The following is a 26,644-nucleotide window of genomic DNA, read 5'->3' on the forward strand; positions in this document are numbered from 1 at the left end:
AATCTTGGCACGAACTGGCCTGTTCGCAAAGACTCAAAAACTTCAGAATTTCCCTTTTTCTTGGAGAAGAGCTCAAATGATGCCACACCAAGGGTCCAGGACCTGAGAGACACTTCTTGGGGATCAAAAAAATTATTCCAGCAGAGGTAAGCAGGGCTCAGGCAGGTACAGTTGCAGGTCCAGGCAGCAGGTCATCTGGGCAGTAGCAGGTAGCTGCTGATGCTTGTAATGTCCCTGTAGCGCAAAACAGGAGATCAGTCAGATGACCCTTGGAGTCACTTCAGCCTAGGATGAAAGTTGCAGGTCCAGCTTTCCTTCTCAGCAAGCAGGGTAGCAGGCAGAGGACTGGGCAGCAGAGTGGCAGTCCTTCTGGCAGTAAATCAGCACAGAAGTCCATCTTCTGTAGTATCCACAGGTCCAGGAGTGTACTGAGGATTTGGGTGTGAGGGTCCAATATTTATATATAGTACCCACTTTGAAGTAGGAGAAGGTTTTGTAGGTTTTCCTTTGAATTCCTTTACGTTTTTGGCCTCCCCTGCCCTGACTCCAAGCTGGCTGCATGAACAATGCAGTGGTGACTCGTCCTTTGTGTCAAGGCAGGGCACAGCCTATTCAGTTGCAAATGGGGCTGTGCCCAGCCCTGCCCCTCACCATCCTGCCTGTTGATGGCCAATCCAGGCGCACCTAACCCCTCTATTGTGTGGCTGACTGGGAGGAATAAACAAAGTCCACAGCCAACTACACCCAGTCACGCGAACTAAGAACAAGCTGCAGAAACCAAATAGTTATGGCAAGAAGTGGCATTTTCTAAATTGTAACTTATTGTCTGACTTTACCATTAAAGAGGATTTTTAATTACAATTTCTCAGATACCAAACATGAAAGGTTTACCTGTTTCCAATCAAAAGTTAGCACTTATTAAACATTATAAGGCAACCCAACGTTATCCTATGGGAGGAGGAGCCCTCGCAGTAATGAAAAACTAATGTAGGAGTTTTCCACTCCTGGGACACACAAAACCTAAAAGTACATGTCCAACTTTTTAAATGTACTGCACCATGCCCTATGGGCTGTTTAGGGCCTACTCTAGGAGGGACTTATATGTATTAAAAAGGAATGATAGGGCCTGGCAAAAGGTTTATTTTGCGAGGTTGAAATGGCAGTTTAAAACTGCACACACAGGCTGCAAAGGCAGACCTGAGATATGTTTAAAAGGACTACTTAAGTGGGTGGAACAATCAGAGCTGTGTGGTACAGCATGATAGGGCCCGCTTAGAGCCTCCATTTTTTATGCACATTTTATTTTATCATTTCTTTTCCCATGGCTTTTCATTTATGCAATAATGTACTGAGAAACCACTGTAAATGTTGCTGGTTTCTTGTGCCAAGTTTCCACTAAGCTGAGGTTCCAGAAATCCACAGGAGCATAGATGACCCAACCAGTCTTCCCTTAAAAACATGCACTACTAACTATATACCACCAGTGACTGGTAACAGTTCTCAGGGAGACGGGAGGATGGAGGACCCCACTGGGCGGACAGGATATCACCACTGTCAGATTGCCCACACATGTAATCAGTCACTATCTGTTTGAATTTATGGAACTATTGCTTTTTAAAAGAGAAAACGACACACATTAATACTCCAAACCCAAAAAGGCACATTCTAGAGCATTCACACACACTATTATGGCCCTCATTACGAGCCTGGCGGTCTGTGACCGCCAGGCTCGCGGTTGGCGGGAGCACCGCCGACAGCCTGGCGGTGCCCCTTAGGGCATTCTGACCGCGGCGCTTTGGCCGCGGTCAGTGCAGGAAAACCGGCGGTCTCCCGCCGGTTTTCCGCTGCCCGTCAGAATCCTCCAAGGCGGCGCAGCATGCTGCGCCGCCTTGGGGATTCTGACACCCCCTACCGCCATCCTGTTCCTGGCGGTTCGCCCGCCAGGAACAGGATGGCGGTAGGGGGTGTCGCGGGGCCCCTGGGGGCCCCTGCAGTGCCCATGCCAATGGCATGGGCACTGCAGGGGCCCCCGTAAGAGGGCCCCGCTTGTATTTCACTGTCTGCATAGCAGACAGTGAAATACGCGACGGGTGCAGTAGCACCCGTCGCACCTTCCCACTCCGCCGGCTCGATTCCGAGCCGGCGTCCTCGTGGGAAGGTTGTTTCCCGCTGGGCTGGCGGGCGGCCTTAAGGCGGCCGCCCGCCTGCCCAGCGGGAAACTCAGAATGCCGGCCGCGGTCTTCAGACCGCGGTGCGGTATTCCTGCGGCGCAACTTTGGCGGGCGGCCTCCGCCGCCCGTCAAAGTTGTAATGAGGGCCTATGTCTCGGTGCTAGAGCCCTTTCTCTCTTTCCACTCACCAATTCAAATACTCCTGCATGCCTTACATGGAAAATGAGTTAATTTCATTCATTCTAACCGGGAAAGATTTCCAGTGCAGAAAATAATAGTAATCCAATAAATGATTGCTGCTGTAACTCAGGGTAGTATTGTCAATAGAAAGCACTCCATAATGGTAGAGAAAGCAAAAGGCAAAATCATGACATACATTCCATAGGGTCTTTCATCAGTGAACTGACCTTTCTGTAGAAAAGTCTCTGGGGTCCAAACGAATATGATCATAATCACCAAGAGAAACAAAGCTGTAAACAGAAACGCCAGACTTGTTCCTCACCCGAAGGAAATGCTGACCAATCCATAGAAAGGCTTGGGATAGGAAAGGCAAAACATGCGGTGAATACTAAGCTGCTATATACAAATGGGGGTGCGGAGGCAAAATAATAAGTGAACAACAAAACACGGAAAAACGCGTCACCACCATGAACGCCTGTTCGAAGTCAAATAAAACAACAAAACCAACATGGGGATTTGTCTGACATCAGGTCAGGGGAAACAGGACATCCGGGATAAGCAGAAGGAACCACTAGACAGCGGCTCATCAAAAGGCTGAGTCATGTACATGAATGATCACCAGGAGGCGTGAACTCAAAATCTCAAAGGCAAGCACAGGAACCTGCCTGCGTATGGCTTAAATACCCATCAGGTCTCCATAATTGGCACAACCACACCTCCTTTCTATATTTTCCCTCACCCTCACAGGAGACTGGCATGGCACAAGGAATCCAGCACAAAGACACACAGGTACGGGTCATATGAATCAACATGGAACCGCAGATACTCTATTGATTTCTTACGTTAGCACCTCGTGCCTCTGTTGCCATCATAAAGGTCACTGTACATGAGACCTGAGGTGTAACATCTTGCAAGCATTTATGCCATCTAGTCTGTACACTCCATCCAAGACTGAGCACACAGAACGTGATGCCATAAGTATTCTGATTGTCCATGGAGACAGTTCTTCCTTTGCCGGCATATAATAACGTTGAGTCTGCACCTCTGACACAGTGTGGCACAAACAGTGCTTGTTTGATAACAAAAACGTTCTCTGCATCATATCCAGCACTGGAGCACTTCCGTAGGGATTATCTTAGAACCCGGCATGCAGTACCCGAGATGTAGTTTTGCTGACTTTACTTGGAGGTTGCGAAATCCATTGAGTACTCTGGTGTATCTAGGGGTTCAGATGGGGTGCTGTGAGCTAGCTAAGAACAGTATCAACATTTCCTGATGGTATACATGGACTGAGTCCCTATACTCTGACGTTCATGTTGACCACATACACAGTCCTACTTGATGCACATGAACTGTAAAACAGCTGCAGGCCCACTAATAGCATCTTAATTTACAGGCCTTGGGTACAAGTTGTACCACTTTACTATGGACTTACAAGTAAATTAAATGTGCCAAGTGAGAGTTAGCAAATGTTACTATGTTTAAAGGAGAAAGCACAAGTATATTAGCCACAGCTAGCAGTGGTAAAGTGTGCAGTATTAAAAGCCAACAAAAATATTTTAGAAAACAGGAGCAGTAGGGTAAAAAGTTTGTGGATGACCATGCAGAGAGCGGGAGGTCCAACAGGTGCGCTTTACCCAAAATGGCCTTTCCTTTCACACTTTCTGTATCCCAGCAAGATTATCACATAATTCACTTTATGTATCTTTCTCTGACTGCAAAGTGAGAGGAGTTTGTAAACACCAATCTCCATGTTGAAAAATAAGCAGCAATTTGTCAGAAAGCATGGCCTGACATTTGCTGTGTTTGAAGCGCAGCAAATGTGACAAGTTAAATACAGTGTTAAAAGGCATCCTTATTCATTGCTTGAACTTTCACAGCCTACCAAAAATCAGCTCACGCCCCAACCCACAGTTTGGGAAACATGGAACAGACCCAAAAACCCAAGACCTATAGGCTTTGCCAGTGCTTGTTTTATATGTGAGGGTGAGACATAACGCTGAATCAGCATGTTGCAACCCCACTATACAACCACAGTATTACACATAGAAGCAGTAAGTTATACCCTCATGATAAGTAAAACCAAAATCCCTTCTAAATACAAATTGATATATATCACAAATGAGAACAGCATGGCTCAGTTAGTTCCCCATTTCTTTGCCTAGTATGATAGACTAATTAGTCGCCATCTCTGTACTTGTGTGATAATATGCACAGATACTTAACTAAGCAAATATTGGTGGCGGGTGGGGTCATTGTTCTGCCTATCGTAACCTCATAATGAATACCTCTTTGCTTTGACACTAAAATTACACAAACACACACACACATTATTCAGGAAAATTATATTTAGGATCCTAAGTATGGGAAGCCATTCATGTCAAAATTACAGCTCCCTATATAGGACACCTCCTGGAATGCATAGCGTGTTGCAAAATTAATATGACATACACCAGAATGAATGTATTATGTGTCAAAATAAATATGATACCTGGCAGAGTGAATATGACTTCAACCAAAACAAATATGAAACCAGGCAAAGTGAATGTGCTACTTAGTGATTAATATGAATAACTGATTTGAATTGAATTGAATAAGAGATATACTGAAATATATATAAATCATACTGAAACAAATATGGCCGTCACTGTAAATAATAAAGCAATCACTGAAACACATACAATATTTGTCAAAAAGAATTAGACATTTCTTGGAATGACTGACATATGCCAAGAGGAATAGGACACACATTGGAAAGAATATGACAGCTTGAAATGAATATACGATACTGAAATAAAAATGCATTATTCTGAAAGGAATATAATGTGCAATGAACAGTACATTTATTAAAAAAATGAATATGGTTTGCATTGAAAGTAATATGATACACATTGACATGATTATAATATGTGTTGCAATTGGTATGAGTCATGTTAAAATCGATATCATGCGTTAATATGAATGAGACATCTATTGAAAGGAATATGACACATGCTAAGATGAATATGATATGAATTAATTCAACATGCTTAAACTGAATATGACCAATGCTGACAATAAAATGAAACTTGTCAAAATTAATGTTATGCTTTGAAATCAATATGATACACAACGACATGAATATTGCATATATTGAAATGAATTTGACCTATGTTGAAATGGATATGACCCATATTAAAATTATAATGTCAGGTGTTAAGATGAATATGACATCCACTGACACGATTGTGCCATTCATTTAAAGCAGTATGACACATGTTAAGATTTATATGAACCATTTTCAAATGAATATGATATCTGATGAAGTTGATATGACCCATATCAAAATTAACATGACGTTCATTAAAATTAATATGACACTTATTGAAATGGATATGAAACTATATGAGATAAATATAGGATGATTTGAAATGAATAAAGCACATATCGAAATAAACACAAGCCATGTGTAAATTAAAATGCTCACTGTTTAAATATGGCTTGCCCTGAATCGATGTTGATTTGCTTTAAAATTAACAATACATATTGAAATTAATATTACATATTCTGAATGAATATGGTATGAACACAAATTAATTAACTAAAATAAATATATGTTTTCGACTATGTGCTACCTTTAGTTTTTGCCGTCTTTTGGACCCTGAGCACTTTACCACTGCTGACCAGTGCTAAAGTGCAAGTGCTCTCTGTCTGAATTGACCTGATGATTGGTTTATCCATGATTGGCATAGTTGTTTTACCCGTATGTCCCTAGTATAGTGCAACATGTGTGCCCAGGACCTGTAAATCAAATGCTACTATTGGGCCTGCAACACTGATTGTGCCACCCACATGAGTAGCCCTGTCAACATGTTTCAGACCTGCTACTGTAGTGTCTGTGTGTGCAGTTTTAAACTGCCATTTCAACCTGGCAAGGGCACCCACTTGCCAGGCCCAAAGCTTCTTTTTTACTACATGTAAGGTACCCCTAAGGTAGGCCCAAGGCAGCCCCATGGGCAGGGTGCAGTGTATTTAAAAGGTAGGACATATACTGGGGTATTTTACATATCCTGATAATGAAATACTGCTGTAGGAAAGTACCATCTTCTTTGGCATGTTACCCCCATTTTTACCTGTATGTCAGTATGTTTTTGCCTGTCTCACTGAGATCCTGCTGGTCAGGACCCAAGTGCTCATAGTTTATGGCCTAATGTGTGTGTCTGTATAGTGCTTGACTGTGTCACTGAGGCTCTGCTAACCAGAACCTCAATGCTTATGCTCTCTCTGCTTTTAAATTTGTCACTGTAGGCTAGTGACTTCATTTACCAATTTCAATTGGCACAATGGACCCCCCCTAATAGGTCCCTAGTATATGGTACCTAGGTACCCAGGGAATTGGGGTTCCAGGAGATCCATATGGACTGAAGCATTTCTTTTGCCATCCATAGGGAGCTCAGACAAACTCTTGCACAGGCCTGCCATTGCAGCCTGCGTGAAATAGTGCACACACTATTCACAGCCATTTTCATTGCACTTAAGTAACTTATAAGTCACCAATATGTCTAACCCTCACTTGCTGACGGTTAGGTGCAAAGTTACTAAGTGTGAGGGAACCCTTGAATTAGCAAAGGTGCCCCCACATAGTTCAGGGCCATTTCCTGGGACTTTGTGAGTGTGGGGACGCCATTACACGGGTGCACTATATATAGGTCAATACCTATATGTAGCTTCACAATGGTAACTCCGAATATGGCCATGTAACATGTCTAAGATCATGGAATTATCCCACCATTCCAAATCTGGTATTGGGGAGCCAATTTCATGCATCCTGAGGGTTCCAGCATGGACCCCCAGTTCTGACAAACCAGCTTTCTGAGGCTTGCACTGCAGCTACAGCTGCTGCCACCTCACAGACAGGATTCTGCCCTCCTGGGGTCTGAGCAGCTCAGTCCCAGGAAGGCAGAACAAAGCATTTCAACTGACAGCATGGTGTTACACCCTCTCCCTTTTGAAATAGGTGTTACAGGCTGGGGAGGGGTAGCCTCCCGCAGCCTTTGGAATTGCTTTGATGGGCACAGAGGGTACCCTCCTTGCATAAACCAGTCTACACCGGTTCAGGGACCCCTTGTCCCCTGCTCTGGTGCGAAACTGGACAAAGGAAAGGGGAGTGACCACTACCCTGTCCTTCACCAACCCAGGAGTGGTGCCCAGAGCTCCTCCAGTGTCCCAGACTTCAGCCATCTTGCTTTGCAAGGTGTGGGGGCACTCTGGAGGGCTCTGAGTATCCAGTGCCAGCAGGTGACGTCAGAGACCTCTCCTGATAGGTCCTTACCTGATGAGGTAGCCAATCCCCCCCTCAGAGCTATTTATGGTCTCTCCTGTGGGTTCTCTCAGATTCTGCTTGCAAGTTTTCTTCAGCATTCCTATGCAACTACTACTTCACTCTCTGACCTCGGATCAACCGCAGCCTGCTCCAGGAACCGCTGTAACAGCAACAAAGTATCCACAAGGGATGCTTTTCTTCTGCAACTCCAGCTCCAGCCAGCAACTGCAACAGTTTCCACGGTGTGCACGCTCTGGGCAACTTCCTGTCTTCATCCTGCACAAGAAGGACCAAAGAAATCTCCCTTGGGATGACAGAGTCACTCCCCTGCTCACGCAGGCACCTTCCAAGATGATGACCGGTACCCTTGGACTCCTCTCACAATGACAAGCATGCTCCTAAGGACACGGAGGGTGGACCCCATCGACATAGGCTGTCCTGAGGTCCTGCTGACACAATTTGAAGGAGGTAGGACTTTGCCTTCCCTGAAAGTGAAGGTACCCCTGTGTACTGCGTCTTCTTCACCTCCTGAGGCCTCTGTGCACTATTTGCAGAATTTCTTCATGCACAGCCTGGCCCATGTCCCCAGTACTCCATCCTGTGACGCTCAACTTGCTGAGTTGTTCTCTTTGTAGGTTAGAAACATATGTTTAAAGGAGTGTTTTGTGGTACAGGTACATACCACCGAAACCTACTCTGAAGAGACATGAATCTGCATTTGCTAGGCCACATGTCCACACATGCACAGGGAAGATACTTTCAGTGCCCACCATGCCAGCCCTTTCATTGTCACTCAAGTTTAAGGGTGAAGTCTGTACTATGATAGTTGTCTGTAGGGACTGTATGCATTGAGTCAGTGTTGCAGAGTGTAAATGTGTTTGTCCAGTCAGGCCTAACGAGTTTACCCTTCAGAAACCACATTGCTGTGTGGTGTTTCATTGTGGCTCACATCACAGTACATGTTGCTGGAGCATCGAATACCTGATGTCTTTAGGCTTGCTTAGTCATTGTTGGCCTTGAGCAGGGTAGTGGGTTAGTCTGCAGATGAATCCAAAAGTGTGTAGTCATGTCCCTGTACTTATTGGCATGTGCTTCACACTTGTAGTTTGTTGACAAATTGCCTATTTTATGCTTGGTGTTTCTGATGTGTGTGACACAACCATTTGAGCAAAAACTTGTGTTTGTCATTGCTTGATTTGTCTCTTGCATCCATATAGGTAAACACCCATCAAAAGAAGGAGATTTGGAGATCCATTGCCCAGGAGGTACAGACCCTGGGGTTCCATTGCTAGAGGTGGAAGGACCTGAGGTGCTGGGCCAGAAGATCTCAGAGATTCAGATAGGGCTGTCCTCCTAACGTGTGCGGGCACACCTCGAAGCATGATCCCCCTAGAGGCCTGCATTCTGTCAGTAGCATACCCGGAACTTGATGGGCATTTGCAGGGAGCACAGCACCCACAATGAGTACAGGACATATTACTGCCTGTCACACAGTCAAGTTAATGTGTTAGGTTCTGACATCTCCTTCTGATGACTAGGGATGGACCATGTGTGACACACAAGATGAGTAACTGTTTGTGTAGATATGTAATTTGGTGCATATTGATGTGCCTTGCCTAGTAGACCAGGGACCTAGATCACAACTGAGTACAATCCACAAAACAATTGCTCTCTGAGGACAACACATTGCTTTGTACAGTGATCAATCAAGGAAGGTTTGTTGTTGTAGTGGGTCTAAATTCTACGCAACAGACCACTACTCCTCAGCGTTACAGTCCAAAGAAAAAGAAGTGATGGATCACTGTCCTCAGCCATGTGTCTGGTTAAGTGAGTAAATTGGCATCTGCTCCCAAGAGGCCAATTCTTTTCAGTGTGTGATGAGTGCTGGTGCCTTACTACTGTCTGACATGTAAAGGTGGCATCACACATGTGACAGAGCATACATTGTTCTTTGGGTACAGCTACAGATCAAAACTTTCCCTTGGTAAGTGGGGAATGTCCATTGACATGATTTACGTCCCTGTTTCACTGTTGCCAAAATTCCTTGTGCTGACATGTTAGCATATGTCCCATTCTCTTTTAACAAAATGTGTACACTGCTGTTTCATGCTTCGTCTACCTGTGTTCACAGGAAGATTTCTGTATTCCCTCACATATAGTTGCAGGCCAACCTGTCATTGGAATTGGACATATGCAATGGGGCTACATTTTATGTGGTGCCACAGACAGGAGTGTGTCATCATTGATTGTTGGCTCACACATACTCTCACTTGTCATTGCATGTCATTTGGCATGTACAACTTCAGAAGCAATGAGAGATATGACATGTAGGACTAGAGTTTTTACACACAAAGCCCATTTCCATGCCATTGATGTGGCATAAAGTGGCAAAATGCACTTCACATGTTAAAGGGGAAAGATTTGTTGCCTCACTGTTGGCACACATCATGGAGTGACTTGCAGTTTTGTTGGAATCACATGTGGTTGGGTAGAACCATTCAACCACGGACATCTAGGTTTGCAGGACCAAAATGGAAACAGTGATGTAGCTTCCCATTGGGCAACATGTCCAGGGCCTTCTACAAGTTCTTGTAAATCCCTGGGCCTCTCCAATATACAAAGAACGAATGGCTTCTACTGATGCAATCAGAATTTGTCATTGTAAGTGGTGCCATAGAGTAGTGGTGATTTTCCGGGGGCTAGCTGTTTCATTGTGTTATGTATTTTAGCAACATGTCTCCCTGTCAATTTGCACATTTTGACTACAGTGTAAATTTCCATGCCAAATATGTAGTATATCTGAGCAACATTAGTACTACCTCCATGACTCAATTAGGACAATTTACACATGGTGAAGTGTGCATTGTTGATATGTTTCCGGTGTGACGTGAGTATTTCCATGTCACCTTCTTCAGATTACTGTACTGCTGTCAGCAACATGGCAGGATTCGCAGCATCATTTCTTATTGTTGTGTTATTGAGTATGTGAAAAATAGATGTCTGCATGACCTTGTGTGGGATCTGTTGGAATTAACTTGGCGTTGGCCTACTATTGTATGACAACAGGTAACAGGTATGCCCATGAGGCAAAGCATTGAAGGTGATATGGTCTTCTACTTGTTCAATGGTTATTATGATTGCACAACTTCACCCATGCAATTGGAGATCTGAGACCTGAATTTTCTGTGGGCAACTGTTGACAGTTCATATGACATACATGCATATGTATGATTCATGTAGGAGCCACCCTGAAGTAGTTTGTTGCTGGGGCCTACTTGACATCATGGTACTGTTTGTAAATCACAGCTTTTGTTCAGGTGTGATCAGGAACATGTGGAGGACCTTTTCCCCTTTGTATTTGGAGCATCATCCCAGGCAAGTGAAGGAGACAGGGCAAAACCAAGTGGGGAAGCATCGGGCCACGGTACCTCCAGTCATGACACCACCAACACGGAGGGAACTAGTGGCCCGGAAGGTGAGGGGAGTGCCACCGAGGACATAGGATCAACCTCGTCATCTTTAGATTCTACCTCCAGTGGCCACTCCCTAGTGGTGGGGGACCCATCAGGACCTGTTCCTGTACCATCCTTATCCGCCACCCCCAGTACTAGCACCACCCTTCCTCTTTGCTCCCCACCCAGTTGGCCATGCCCAAGAGGGTGGGCGTCTCCTTTGTCCTAGGTACCTCAGTGCCAGCCCCTGTTACTCCTGCTGCCCTGAGTGAGAAGGCTATTGACCTCCTGAGGAGTATCAGGAGGTCAATAGCCTTCTGTGGGGCAGACTGCCATTGTGAATACCATCCAGGGGTTGGTAAGCCAACTTCAGACAAATGGTTTCCTGGAAGACATTCATAGTGACATGTCAATCAATCAATCAATCAATCAGGAATTTGTAAAGCACACTTCTCACCCGTGAGGGTCTCAAGGCACTGAGGAGGGGGGAGGAGAAAGGGGGAGTGTTCCTACTGCTCAAACAGCCAGGTCTTGAGAAGTTTCCTGGACGTAAGGAGGTCTTTGGTCTGGTGCAGGTGGGTTGGAAGAGTGTTCCAGGTTTTGGTGGCGAGGTGCGAGAATGATCTACCGCTGGTTGTAGTTCTGCGGATGCGTGGGAAGCTTGCGAGGGCGGTGGAGCGGAGATGCCGGGTCGGGGTGTAGACGGAGAGACGTCTGTTGAGGTATTCTGGTCCGGTGTTGTGCAGTGCTTTGTGAGCGTGGGTGAGGAGTTTGAAGGTGATTCTTTTGTTGACTGGGAGCCAGTGCAGGTTTCTCAGGTGGTCTGTGATGTGGCAGTGGTGGGGTGATGCCCAAGATGAGGCGTGCAGAGGCATTCTGGATGCAGTGCAGCCTCTTCTGGAGTTTGGCCGTGGTTCCTGCGTAGAGGGCATTGCCGTAGTCCAGTTTGCTGCTTATGAGGGCTTGGGTGGCTGTTCGTCTGGTTTCAGTGGGTATCCATTCGTAGATCTTTCGGACCATGCGGAGGGTGTTGAAGCAGGAGGAGGAGATGGCGTTGACTTGTTGGGTCATGGATAATGGGGAGTCCAAGATGAATCCTAGGTTGCGTACGTTGTCGGTGGGAGTCGGAGCGGCTCCGAGAGTGTCAGGCCACCAGGATTCATCCCATGCGGAGAGGGTGGAGCCGAAGATGAGGACTTCCATCTTGTTGGAATTGAGTTTGAGGCATCCATTCGGCGACGGCCTTCATTCCTTCGTGGAGGTTGGTCTTGGCGGAGTCCTTGGTGAGGGATAGGATCAGCTGGGTGTCGTCGGCGTATGAGATGATGTTGAGGTTGTGGGATCGGGTGATGTTAGCAAGCAGGTCCATGTAGACGTTGAAGAGGGTCGGGCTGAGGGACGAACCCTGGGGTACGGCGCAGATGATTTTGGAGGCCTCCAAGCGGAATGGGGGGAGGCGGACTGTCAGGGTTCTGCCGGTGAGAAAGGAGGTGACCCAGTCCAGGGCTCTGTCGTGGATTCCTGCATTGCTGAGGCGTGAGCGTAGGGTGTGGTGGCAGATGGTGTAGAACGTGGCTGAGAGGTCCAGGAGGATGAGGGCCACGGTTTCGCCTTTGTCCAGTATGGTTCTGATGTCGTCAGTGGCGGCGATGAGGGAAATTTCGGTACTGTGGTTGCTTCAGAATCCGGATTGGGAAGGGTCCAGTTTTCCTCGAGGAAGCGGGTTAGTTGTCTGTTGACAGCCTTCTCTATGAATTTTTCCGGGAAGGGGTGCAGGGCGATAGGCCGGAAGTTCTTGAGGTCCTTTCGGTCCGCCTTGGATTTTTTTTAGGAGGGCGTTGATCTCAGCTTGTTTCCAGCTCTCCGGGAAGGTGGCAGACTCAAAGGAGCTATTGATGATCTTCCGTAGTTGGGGTGCGACGACGGAGCTTGCTTTGTTGAGGATGTGGTGAGTGCAGGGGTCATTTGGAGAGCCGGAGTGGATGGCGTTCATGATTTCGATGGTGTCTGGCCTACAGAAATCTTTTAAGGCGCTGGCCTCCTCAATGATGACAGCAATCTATCCCCAATCCTCCCTCCCACATCCTCTCTCTTCCCTTTCCAAATTCCCTCTTCCCTACTTGTCCTAAGCACACAGAAACATCTGCATGCACCAACCTCAACACACGCAAGCAGCACACAGCGACACAAACTCTACCAGGCACACAGGCATTCAGGCACTCAACATTCTCCCACAAACACCACATCAGCCACCATTTCAACAGACACTCCCACCGACCCACACACCACATACACCATTCCCACAGACACCACCACAACATCCAGTGACACATCCATCACACCCACCATACACCCATACAAAACCTTTGAGAAAGTAGCCTCATTGTAGCATGGTTACCCCCACTTTTGGTTTGTTTATGAGTGTATGTCAGTGTGTTTTTAGTGTCTCACTGGGATCCTGCTAGCCAGGACTCCAGTGCTCATAGTTTGTGGCCTACTGTGTGTGTTGTCAGTAGTGCTTAACTGTGTCACTAAAGTTCTGCTAACCAGCACTTCAGTGCTTATGCTCTTTCTGCTTCCAAATTAGTCACTATAGTTTAGTGACTTCATACACCAATTCCATTTGGCACACTGGACCCCCCTTATAAGTCCCTTGTATATGGTACCTAGGTACCCAGGGCATTGGGGTTCCAGGAGATCCTTATGTGCAGCAGCATTTATTTTGCCACCCATAAGGAGCTCAGACAAACCATTTCACAGGACTGCCACTGCAGCCTGAATAAAATAGTGCACACACTATTTCACAGCCATTTTCACTGCACGTACGTAACTTATCAGTCACCTATACATCTAACCTTTACTGAAGGCTAGGTGCAAAGTTACTAAGTGTGAGGGCACCCTTGCACTAGCAAAGGTGCCCCCATGCAGTCCAGGGCCAAATCCCCAGACTTCGTGAGTGCGGGGCCACCATTACACACGTGCACTACATATAGGTCAATACTTATATGTAGCTTTACAATGGCAACTCCGAATATGGCCATGTAAGGTGTCTAGGATCATGGAATTGTCCCCCCTTTCCAAATCTGGTATTGGGGGGCCAATCCCATGCATCCTGTGGGCTCACCATGGACCCCCAGTACTGCCACACCAGCTCTCTGAGGCTTGCACTACAGCTACACAGCAATAATTATAAGGGGATTCCCTGAATATAATGCACGTAGCTCAGACAGGGAAATAACCAAAGTAGGAAAAAACGACTACAAAAGCTACTAAGATAGCCATGAAGATACCATCATCTTCACGTACCAATACTATGGTCTGAGATGATACTAACTATATGTGACTGACCAATAGTGTATTTATAATAGGCTACTCAGTTTAGGTACTCAAATAACAGAATCCTATTACATGATTGATACAAGCTTATTTTACAAATATAGATATTTTATTATTCCATGATGATACAATCATAAAAAATATATACATTAAATAAAAAAAATAAAAAAAATAACAGAAAATGCATACAAAGCACCTAAGTCAAACATACCACATAAACATTAGATAATTCAAATAAAAAAACGTGTCTTATTTACAAGTGAACCAACGTATTAAAGAACTAATGCAAGTAATATGATTAAGACAATTTAAAGTAATAGGAATATACAGATATAAATTGTTCTAATATATTAGTCTTGATAATCTGATACATAGCCAAAACAGGCCAATATGGGCATGATTCTGTCTCAATGATACCATAGGGACCGAAGGCCTACGCGCGTTTCGGTGTTGTGTAATATAGAAGACAACCTTCCTCAGGGCCGTTCCCAGTGGTAATAATGTGTGATACTCGAATCTTGGCAGCCAAATCTTCTGGTCAGATCAATTATAAATTTATGATGTTCTTTTTGATAATGTAGTCCAAGAATCTTGTTTCGAGAGTCTTGTCTAGCGTTTTTATAGGCTATTGATTCTTCTGACCATAACTGCTTCGCTGCAGAACATAATAGTACCTCGATATAGGCTGATGTCAGTTTCTGAATTCGGGTGCAAATGAGCCCCTGTGTATAAATATAAATCCTCAGAATCTTGCTGATGGACTGAATGGATTCGGGAAGTGAAAACCTGGATACATTTATTTGGGCTTCAAGTAAAAAGATACCGGTCTCGGCGTTGGATCTTCCCGCGTTCGCTGACGAAGTCAGCTGCCGCCGATAAAGGACCATTGCACTACAGCTACACCTGCTGCCACCTCACAGACAGGGTTCCGCCTTCCTGGAGTCTAAGAAGCCCAGTCCCAGGAAGGCAGAACAGAGCATTTCCTTTGGGAGGAGGGTGTTACGCCCTCTTCCTTTGGAAATAGGTGTTACAGGCTTGGGAGGGGTAGCCTTCCAGAGCCTCTGGAAATGCTTTACAGGGCACAGATGGTGCCATTCTTGCATATGCCAGTCTATACCGGTTCAGGGACCCCTGTCCCTGCTGTGGCGCAAAACTGGACAATGGGAAGGGGAGTGACCACTCCCCTGTCAATCACCACTCCAGGGGTGGTGCCCAGAGATCCTGCATTGTGTCCCTTGCATTAGCCATCTTGTTTTCCAAGGTACGGGGACACTCTGGAGATCTCTTAGTGGCCAGTGCCAACAGGTGACGTCAGAGACCCCTCCTGATAGGTGCATACCTCGGTAGGTAGCCAATACCCCTCTCAGGGCTACTTAGGGTCTCTCCTGTGGGTTTCTCTTCAGATTTGGCTTGCAAGTTTCCACCAGGAGTCCTCTGCAACTCCTGCTTCATCCTCTGACCTCGGATCAACTGCAGACCACTCCAGGAACCGCTGTAACTGCAACAAAGTATCCAGAGTGGTGCACTATCCATATCTTTTTGTATGTATTCCTTTCAGGATTGCCCCTTTGTTGGCAGGTGCCATGATTTGTGCACAGGTATAGCCATAGATATTGGGCGACAATATAGGTCACAGAGTTTTAATATTTATGGTAGTCTAATACAGGTGCATTCTTAAGGTTTAACCCGCCACCAATTCAGTAGCAGTTCAAAGTATCCAGAAAGGCTACTGCAACTCTACAACTTCAGCTCCAGCCAGCAACTACAACAGTTTCCATGGTGTGCACACTCTGGGGACTCCCTGTCTTCACCCTGCACCAGAAAGACCAAAGAAATCTCCCGTGGAGTGACAGAGTCACTTCCCTGCTCCAGCAGGCACCTTCTAAGAGGACGACAGGTTCTCTGGGACCCCTCTACCGATGACAAGCGTGCTCCTTGGAACACAGGTGGTGCACCCCTTCGACACAGACTGTAAGAGCTTGCCTTCCCCGTTTGCGACTGCACCCCTGTGCACCATGTCATCTTCACCTCCTGAGGCCTCTGTGCACTATTTGTAAGAATCCTTCATGCACAGCCTGGCCCAGGTCCCCAGCACTCTATCCTGTCTAACTCGCTGAGTTGTTCTCCGGCGGCGTGGGATCTTCTTTTGTAGTGCTGCAGCAACCGGAATTTGCATCTTCTTTGTCCCCGTGTCCTGGGACCTCTGTGGGTGCTGCCTGGTCATCTGTGGGTTCCCTCCAGTGCTGGGAGCCCCCTCTGCCTCCTAAGTCTGAGTTGAGGCCCCCAGGTCCCTTCTGGGTCCAGGCAGCACCATTTTGACACAATCCGCGACATTGCTTGAACCAAGGCTTGTTGGACTGATCCAGTGCTACAACTCGCCTGCATCCAACAGCTCTATGTGGGACATCCTTTGCATCATAAAGGAACCCACAGCCATCTTTTTTGGTGCTCTTCTGCAGACTTCTTCCAACCGGAGAATCCATTTTTGCACCATTTTCTAGGTTGGCAGGGGCTCCTGTCCTTCCTGGAATCTTCTGCGACTTCTGGACTTGGTCTCCTCTCTTTACAGGTCTTCAGGTCCAGGAATCCACCATTTGTTGCTTGCAGTCTTGCTTGGTTCTTGCAATAACTCTATTCACGACTTTTAGGGGCATATTTATACTCCGTTTGCGGCGATTGTGCGTCAAAAAATTTGACGCGCAATCAGCGCAAACGTTGCCCCGTATTTAAACTCTGACGCCCGGGGCCGCGGACGACAAAATTCCGCTGTGTGCGTCATTTCTTGGATTCGGCAACCCGCCCTGCGTTAATGATATGCAGGGTAAGCGTTCCCGTCCAAAAAATTACGCAAACGGTCGTGCGTCGTATTTATGCTTTCAGGCAAAAATGCCGCACGGCCGGGAGGCGGAGCCAGAAAATGACACACAGCCCGATTTGCGTCAAAATTTAAAGCCTGGGTCAGGGCAGGCGTTAAAATGGGGCAAACACACCTGTATTTAATCAGAACACACAGAACAAACAGCAGAGCAGCAGAGCAGCAAAAGGGAGCCATGGAGGTGATTCTTATCCAGCGTGCATGCAGACGCAGAGCCCAGCAGCAACAACAGCAGCTACCACAACACCAGCAGGGACCCCAAAGGCAGCGCAGAAGGCAGGAGAGTATATTCCGCCCAAGAACAACCCTTCAGGGCCTCAGGGAACACAACATCATACAGAGGTACCGGTTGAACTGGCAGGCCATTCAGCAGCTGCTGCGCAACATTGAACAGCAGTTGGCCCCCACTTTGGTGACACCCCACACCATACCAACAGAAACAAAGCTGCTTGCCGTACTTCACATGCTGGCAAGTGGCTCATTTCAAACAACTGGTGCCCTGGTTGGCGGAATATCACAACCATCATTCTCTGCATTTCTGCCCAAAGTACTGGATGCCATCATTCGCCTGACACCCCGCCACATCTGCTTCCCTAACACACTGCAGAAGCAGCAGGAAACTAAACAGGGGTTCTACGCAATCAGTGGCTTCCCACATGTCCTTGGTGCAATCGACTGCACACATGTACGCCTTGTGCCACCTGCTGCAACTGAACACCTCTACCGCAACAGGAAGCACACACATTCAATCAACTTGCAGGCCATTGTCGATCACCAGGGATTGATCACCAACATCGTGGCTAAATATCCTGGGAGTGTACATGACTCATTCATCTTCTGTCACTGCACCATCAACCAACACTTCCAGGATGGACGGTATGGCAATGGACTACTTGTTGGTAAGTACAACAACCTACTTATATATACACTGCACAGCAACCCTCTAGGACACACAACACATACACCACAACAGCAACATGTCAACAGGAACACACTGAGGTCGTGACATCACTAGCTATGTTTCTTAAGTCACCATTGAACCTGTCACACATCGGAATTTACTGTACAGCCTAATGTGAAGACATTAATGAGTGTGGTAGCCGAAATGTCACCTTGCAAATTGTAAGTGTCACAATGACCTTTACATTAATACACTGCCTAAGTCTAAATGTATGGGATGTCCAGGGTACTTTCATATGAACGTGCTAACAACACTTATAAATTAAACTCTACATTGAACTATCTACTCACCCCAAGTGAAGACAGAAGGACACCTGTATCACAAGTCACAATGTTAGGGAGGGCACACTGCACTGAAAATCACAAAACATACTGATGACAAACTGTTAGCAGACAAACACGTGCTCAGCCACGGTAAAAACACAATGCAGATGGTATAGCCTACAAGTATAGGATGTCACATTAGTACACTAAATAGTCACAGACAACACAAGACAACTACTTCTATAGAAAGTCTTTTCAATAGTGCAAGCTACACCAACATGATCCCATTCTTATTTTCTTTAAACTGATCAGGGGTATGGCATCCAGCCATGGCTAATGACACCATTTGGCAACCCGAGTACTGCTGCAGAGCGGGCATACAACGACGCCCATAAGAGGACACGCAGCATTGTCGAGCGGACCTTCGGCATCCTCAAGTCAAGGTTCCGCTGCCTCGACATCACTGGTGGTAGCCTGCTATATTCCCCCGAGATGGTCTGTAGGATCATTCTAACATGTGCAATATTGCACAACATTTGTGTCAAAAGGAACATTCCCCTCCTTGAACCAGACCCATACATGCCTGAAGACGATGAAGAGGAGGATGCTGCCCTGCAACAGGAGGGGAAACAACCAAACACGGCTGCTGGAGTGCGTAGGCGCCAACACATTGTGAATAATTTCTTTTCATAATTATCACCTTCACCACTTAATGAACTATTGTAAATAAACACTGATAACAAACACCACATCATGGTCTGGCCTATTCATTTCTGCACACCTTTAGCTTTAAATATCAGAAGAAGAATGTCGTCTCATGGAGCAATAATGATATAACAATCAGGACACAGAAAAACCCACAACAAATGTAATGCCTATCATACAACGGTCACATACACACACAATGTAAATGACTGACATCCTGTACAGTTCACCTTTGAAGGGCAATAGCTGAGGACCACACATATTACACACATACATATTGGAAACATGCTTCATCGCAGCAGATGGCACACAACCAAAACACCATCACTCAACTAGGGGAAAACAGGCCTCATACATCAGGCAGTTGACATGCTTATGCTTCAGGAAGAGGAATGTATTACCAGACTCTTGGCAGCAGTAATTCCAACTACTTACAATCTTTGCAATGACTATCTGTCACTAGAGTTACACATAAGCAGAACATACACAACACAAGTGCCACACATATGACAAGCATCCAGCAGATCACATCCCATCTACATGTCAGCCCTTTTCTAAAAACCTTACACACCCATGCGCCTGGTCACACCCCACCTGTCTGAAGAGGTCCCTGGAATGCTGATATGTGTACCCTGAGATTCCCTCATCTACATACACACACTCACAAGAGTCATCCAGTGTGCCACACCCTTTCCTATGCCTACCATTGTCATAGTACCATCTCACTGCATGGAACTCAGCTCATATAATACACTGGCTTGGAGTTTTGAAGGACTGGTTTCACCTGTAGATAGATTCTCGTGTGAAAGGTACTGTAGGCCATTTTAAGCTAATCTCATCCGACAGGACTTGTGAGACACTGATGGAGGCCACACCAGTGATCCCCTCCATGCACACCACCCAAATTTACATGCCCCGTCCCTGCTGATGCCTCCTACAGCATAGATGTTGACATATGGGCAATCACACCATTACGCTTTGCTACTAATGTTGCTGTGTAACACTTTATCAGGGTTCAAATGTCACCTTCAAGACAACACAGGACATACACAGTGTGACATGTCAACAGTCTACTCCTCCCTCTGACCAGTCCTAGTCAGACCACTGATCATGTAATTTGTGAAAGAGCTGGCTCCTGATTGACCCAGCATCCTGTCAGCCTGACTGGCACCTGGCCATGGGTCACCCTAAAGATACTCAATTTGCTTCCATGGGCCTGCTGCCAATGGTTTAGCATTACTGAATTTGGGAAAAGCCTGGATAAAGTTGCAAGTCAGGAACAGCAAAGCCCAGGGTGCTGGGGGCCTAAGTCCCCCTCTGCTGCACCACAAATATAAATTTGTTATGCACATGTGAAGCACACACATGCATAAGGCGCATGTGTGCCCTACATGTCAATAGTGAAACACATTTTAGATACATCAACTCGTAATTAGGACATGGTTACCCCCAAAAAAGGTTTAGGCTACAATTGCATTATCTAATTGGCCTAAATGCAATTTGGAATAGCTTGATACATGTGCTCACAATTTTGCTAAGGAATACATCCAGGTATCTCTTTCATATTTGGAAATTTACAATCAGCAATTACCTACATATGTGCACAATTATGAGTAATATCCATTCTGGCCAATCATTACTATTGCACTGTGAATACCTTCTAAACATCCTATAAGGGACATTTGCTATAGCTAACCCCAAAGTTTATCACTTAGCACCATTTGGTCATGCAAAATTACATTACTCAATTGGACAAAGGAAATACATATTTTTCATAATGCGTCATATTTTCACGCATACAGCTTGTGCGTCAATATTTTTGACGCACAGGAGTGCAAATAATGCAGAGTCAAATTTTCTTTTCATAAATAGAAATAATATTTGCCTGCGGCTTAATTTTCACCTCTAGAACTGTAAATTATGCCGCAAACAAATAGTATTTACCAAATATGAAAAATATTTTGACTCTTCATTATCTGCACTCCTGTGCGTAAAAAAATATGACGCACAACCTGTATGTGTGAAAATATGACGCATAATGGAAAAAAACGGCGGCCATTTTATGCAGGATGTGATGTAATAGGATATCCTGTTTACAGAATCTGTACAGTGGGTGTACTTTCACTTTCACTTTGCAGTCTCTGATTATTCTAGACTGTGTGGCTGTGTGCAAAGTGTTGTCCTGTGTATTAGTGCTTTTGTGTCCAGTGTGCCATCTCACTTGTTGTTTTTTCATCATTATCTTGTTGTAGAATACTGTCTGAGTCTGTGTTATAAAAATTTGTCAAGTCCAGTGTTGTATATATTGTCTGTGGGAGTCTGTTGTGGGTACTGTGATATAGGGGATAGTTGGGCTCTTTTATTTGTTAAGTTTTCTTTGTATTGCCCCACTCTAACTTTCCCCATTTCCCCCTTTTCTTTTTTTCTACAACTTTTTCAACATTTTCAGTGCTTAAATGTCTGGTAGGCCACGGCTTTCCAGGATGGGTGAGGAGGAATTGGGGGGGTTTATATGACTTGTTTGCCATTTCCTCCCACTTATGCTGGAGGCTGGGGGTAGGGTGATACAGGGGTATCACACGGAGGCCCGAAAAGTCAGGTGGGGGAAGGTGCGCCATCACTTGGTGCGTCTATATGGGAGCCAATGGAATGACCATCAATTGAAGCACCGCTGGGCTGACCTGACCTCCAGGGAGCAAGATCTGCTGGACCACCTGGGAATCAGGATTGGTGGCCATGTTGGTGAGTACAGATCATGTAAATGTGCACAATTTAAAGCTGTGTTGTGACATGTGATGATTGTCACCCAATCTGCCAGATAAGTAGCTGACTGTGTGTAATGCTAGGGAAACATACAGGGTAATTGATGCACTATGTGAAGGATGACAAATGCTAGCAGTCAGGCAGCTCATGTTTTCCACACATACAGGTTGCTTGTAGCAGAATGTAATGTAGTGCCGCCGTTGTGTCAGACAAGCGACACATTAATGATGCAATCAGGACTCTACAGGTCACAAGAGCCAGTGAAGTATGGATGTAGTAACATCATACCTACATATGTTGACGCTATAGCTAGACTGACATTTGAAACCCTAAATGATGCTGAAAATGAGTGCTGCCTTCACGTCAATTGAAGTTAGCAATGTGGCCCACACATATGTCACATGTGTCTGGTTAGTGTGTAGGGAAAATGTTCACGGAAGTGCCATGCCTTGTCGTGATAAATGTGCTCCTTCACATTTCATTGTTACATGCCAGATCTGAGCATGAACCATATTTGTAAAGGACTCAGGTGCCCTCAGCTAACATATTAGACAGGTATTTATTGTCACTTGTGCCAAAATCCGAATAGGGATGGCAGTCCAAAGGTATGGACTAGGGTACAAACATCTATGTTTGGTGCCAATCACCATTGTTTGGACACATCAATTTCTGAAACTGTAACAACATGAGGTATTGCCAAAGTACCTGGCCCTCTGTACCATGTACCTATCTGTCACAAATGTGTCATGACCACATAGGCTGTTTGACAGGTCATGCAGTCCTCAAGTAACCAGCTTTTGGATGTCTCTCTTGGATGCACATGATGAGATTAATGCACACCTATATTGTTGCTGCATACTAATGGAGGTGCATCTTTGCCACCACATGACAGTTCGGGCACTGCATGTGTGTAGAAGTGTGTGTAACTGTAGCAGGAGACCCATCCTATGTAAATGTTGCATATGAATAATTCCATGCAGTATGAGCATGTGTGAAAGTGTTTCATTACTCATGTCATATTATCACATTGTGTTTGTATATGAAATTGTTTGTCAGTGCACGGATTCTGAGTATATTCTTCCTTCCATGCTTTACAGGTGGACCTGCACCGTACACAGTGGGAGAGGTGGCTCATTTTGAGCACCTGACACCTACAGTGAGTGTTGCATGTGTGATATGTTTTGTGTTTGCTGGTGATGTGTGATGGACTACTGTGTGTTGAACACATTGCAAGGTTTGATGCGCTGCCCAATCATTAGTCTTGTTCCATTAGTGGGATTTCAGTTATCACTTCATTTTGAGTTGACCTATGCTTGTCCATTTGTCTGATTTTGGGTCTGTAGGCCATTCCTGTAGGGCCCGTTATGGCAAATGGGGTGAGTCATGTGGAATACACTAGTTAATGTAAGAGTTGCACTGGGACTCGTCTCGGACTGAGTCTGCATGTCAGACTGACATTCTCCCAGATAGCTTCTGCAAATGGCTTGTCTGAAATCTGCTGCTTCCCTAGTAACCAATGTACTGAGTACACTGTAGGTTGGATCTTCCGGGTGCATGTACTTCCACAAGTTGTACTAGACGTGTGTGGGACTAGAGTGCAACGGCCTAGATGTGCATGCTATTCATGATCATGGGTGTTCTTGCTCCTCTGTGTCTGTAGAAAAATATGCCTCACTGTAAGTATGTGATGTTGGCCTAGGTCAGTCCATTTTGACATGTGTGGACCTTGGATAGGACAAGGTTTAGCTGACTCCAATTTGTTGATAGCCCTTACTGGTGGTGTGTGTGTGGAGGCAAAAACATGTAGAGGTTTCTATCTACTCCTGGGTGTGCATCTATTTTGGGATTGTTGGTTGTTCTTCCCATCCCCCCCCCCCCTCAAAGACAGGTTTTGAACCTAGTGTACACACTCGGTTATGGCACATGAGTTCTATACTAGCAAATCCCATTACAAATTGCAGATCTTGAGGTTTGTGATTGTTATCACATACACTGACATACGTAGTCCAGGCAATAGGCGGAGGAGGTGCAGCATGATTGTTGTCTGCAATTGTAATTTTTTTGATGACAAGTTATTGGCAGTTGTTACCCATCATGTAGATTATTGTATATGCTATGTGTGAGATGACCTTTGTATGCAGGCTTCCCATGTACTTCCTCTGAGACTTTCAATGATCTATATGGTGATATGAGCTGTTACAAGTACAGTAAATGTAAATGTTTTGTCAGATTGACCACTTGTGCTATTCCACACAATGCAGTTCCTATGGTAAATAGTTGCCCTTTGTCTTCACAGCTGCAAACATGAGTGCCGCACAGAGGCATGAATTTGAGAGGCGGGCCATGAGGTACCGACACATCCTGCAGGTGCAGTCGGGGTTCCGACGGATGGCCCGTAAATACCAGTCGGATCGGGCCTCCGGAGCATGGTGGGCTTCACCACAGGGTGGCTCAACGTTGCCCACTACAGCCACCACCACCACAACCACCGGTTCTCCCCAAGTGGCCCCAGCCACAGCGGGGACAGTTGTCCCTGCCTCTGCAGCACAACCAGGACCCAGCATTATGACAGCTGCAGGACAGTCCAGTGGGCTAGGCTCAACACCCACACAGAGCACCTCTGCCGGGACCCAGACAGCAGCAGCACATCCAATTGACCCTGCAGCATTCCAGGCTTTGGAACGCAAAATGGACAAATTTATGAGGAAGGTGGACAAGCTGAGGCAGGATGTGGCCTACATCAAGAAGCGGGCCAGGTCTATCAGGGGGACCCTTCGGAGGGCCAACCTCTAGGACTGATATGGTCAATGTACATAATTCCCTCCCATCCCTCCTCTTTCCTTGTTATCATGATTAGTGGGCTTGGGGGATTAGTGTTAGGTTAGTATAGGTTGTTAGCTTAGTTAGTGTTAGGGAGGAGGGTGGGGGGGTCCTGATTCTTTCTACTTTTCATTATTAAGTGTGTGGGTGGGTGGGGGTCAATGTTGGGGTTCCTGTGTGTTTAACAAATAAAGAAGAAAAAAAATTAATAATAATAAAATTCAAAAAAACTTACAAAAGAATATATGATTGTTTAGGATAGTATAGTATGTGTGTAGGTTAGTATGTGTTGTCCTGCATGTGTCCTGTCTCATAATGGTGGGTGGGGGGTTGATGTTTAGATCAATTTGTTATATGTGTAGAGTAAGTTTAGCTTAGGTTAGTTAGGGACAGTTGTGGGTAAGGAGTAGTCAGGTTAGATTAGTGTAGATATGACTTTTCCCTTAGTTGCCTCTGGTGTGATTACTTATGAATAAATATATAGTTAACCCTTTGCATTATGTGTTAACTGCTACTTGATCATGGCCTTGCCATCAGTGTAGGTGATTGTTGTTCTATGACATTTGTGTCCTATGCTACAAACCAAGAAAAACTGAGCTTTAAAATGGCAGCTACCCCTGTGCTACCTTGGTAAGTATCCACCATTTGATAGAACCACCAATTGGAGTTTACATGGACACAAATGATTTGTGTCGATGAGTATGTTTTCTATGTCACAAAGTGTGCTTCAAGACTTGGTATTGTGGGCAAATTTTTAGGTCGGACTGTAGTGTGATGTTCAGGGACATCTTTGAAGATGAGGTCTTGTTAACACTCTTGTATTCTTGTCTTCATAACTGACATAGATCATTTGTGCAAAAATTCAGCATGATTACCTATTTGGATGTTTACTCAGAAAGGTTGATTGATGCTGTGTTTAGTTGTGTTTGCTTAGATTAGACTGCATAATTCAATGGGTTAGTATTGCATGGTGACAAGAGTTATCAGCCAACATTAGTTGACTTTGATTTCTCTTGATGAAGCATTATTCTGTCCAACACAGCATGATTGTGTGTGGTTTCACACTTCATCAGTTATTCTCCTCAGGATGGGCAGGCTATGATGCAATCCTGGCCACTGCACAGATGTATCTGACTACATGATGTCAGGACAGTTGTATTGACAAGCTACATGGTTGTCACACAGGCACATTTGTGTTATCTACTGCACAGTTGATGTGTCAAATTACACAGAGACATATTTGGTGTGCAAGTGCTATTTATTGATAGGTGTGTAGTGCAATATGTACATTGTCCATGTTTGCTGAGTCCGTTCTAGTTCAATCTTACATGGTGATCCTACAGAAGGGGTGTGGATAATGCTCCTGACATGCTGGGGTGATGTTATAGACAGTGCAGAGGGACAGGATTTGCCGATTAGTAGGAGAGAGACATTCACTAGCAATGCTGACAAGTTATACAGTGGTTAGCAGAACAGTCATTGAGTATAGTTGTAGTGAGACTGGCATTTGACAAAACGTAGGACCTTGGTCAAAGTAGGCCATGGTGCAGGGACTAGTGCTTCCGGGTACTCTTCCTTGTGAATGTGATCTGTTCCATGTCTTCTTCTTCTGATGTGTGTGTTTCCTGCTTCGTCCTTGTTGTTGTTGGTTGTGAAGGGGCAACACACACCTCAGTGTTAGAAGACGTGGAGTCAGACATCCCGGTCGCTGCTCCCTGTGAAGGTCTTAAGGGTAGTATTGCAGCAAGGAGGGTCTGCTGGTTTTTGAGAATAGCAGCCACATCACGATGGTAGGCAGCCAGGTCGGCCCTGAGGG

This window comes from Pleurodeles waltl, chromosome 3_1, assembly GCF_031143425.1.
Source record: "Pleurodeles waltl isolate 20211129_DDA chromosome 3_1, aPleWal1.hap1.20221129, whole genome shotgun sequence".
Classification (NCBI taxonomy): domain Eukaryota; kingdom Metazoa; phylum Chordata; class Amphibia; order Caudata; family Salamandridae; genus Pleurodeles; species Pleurodeles waltl.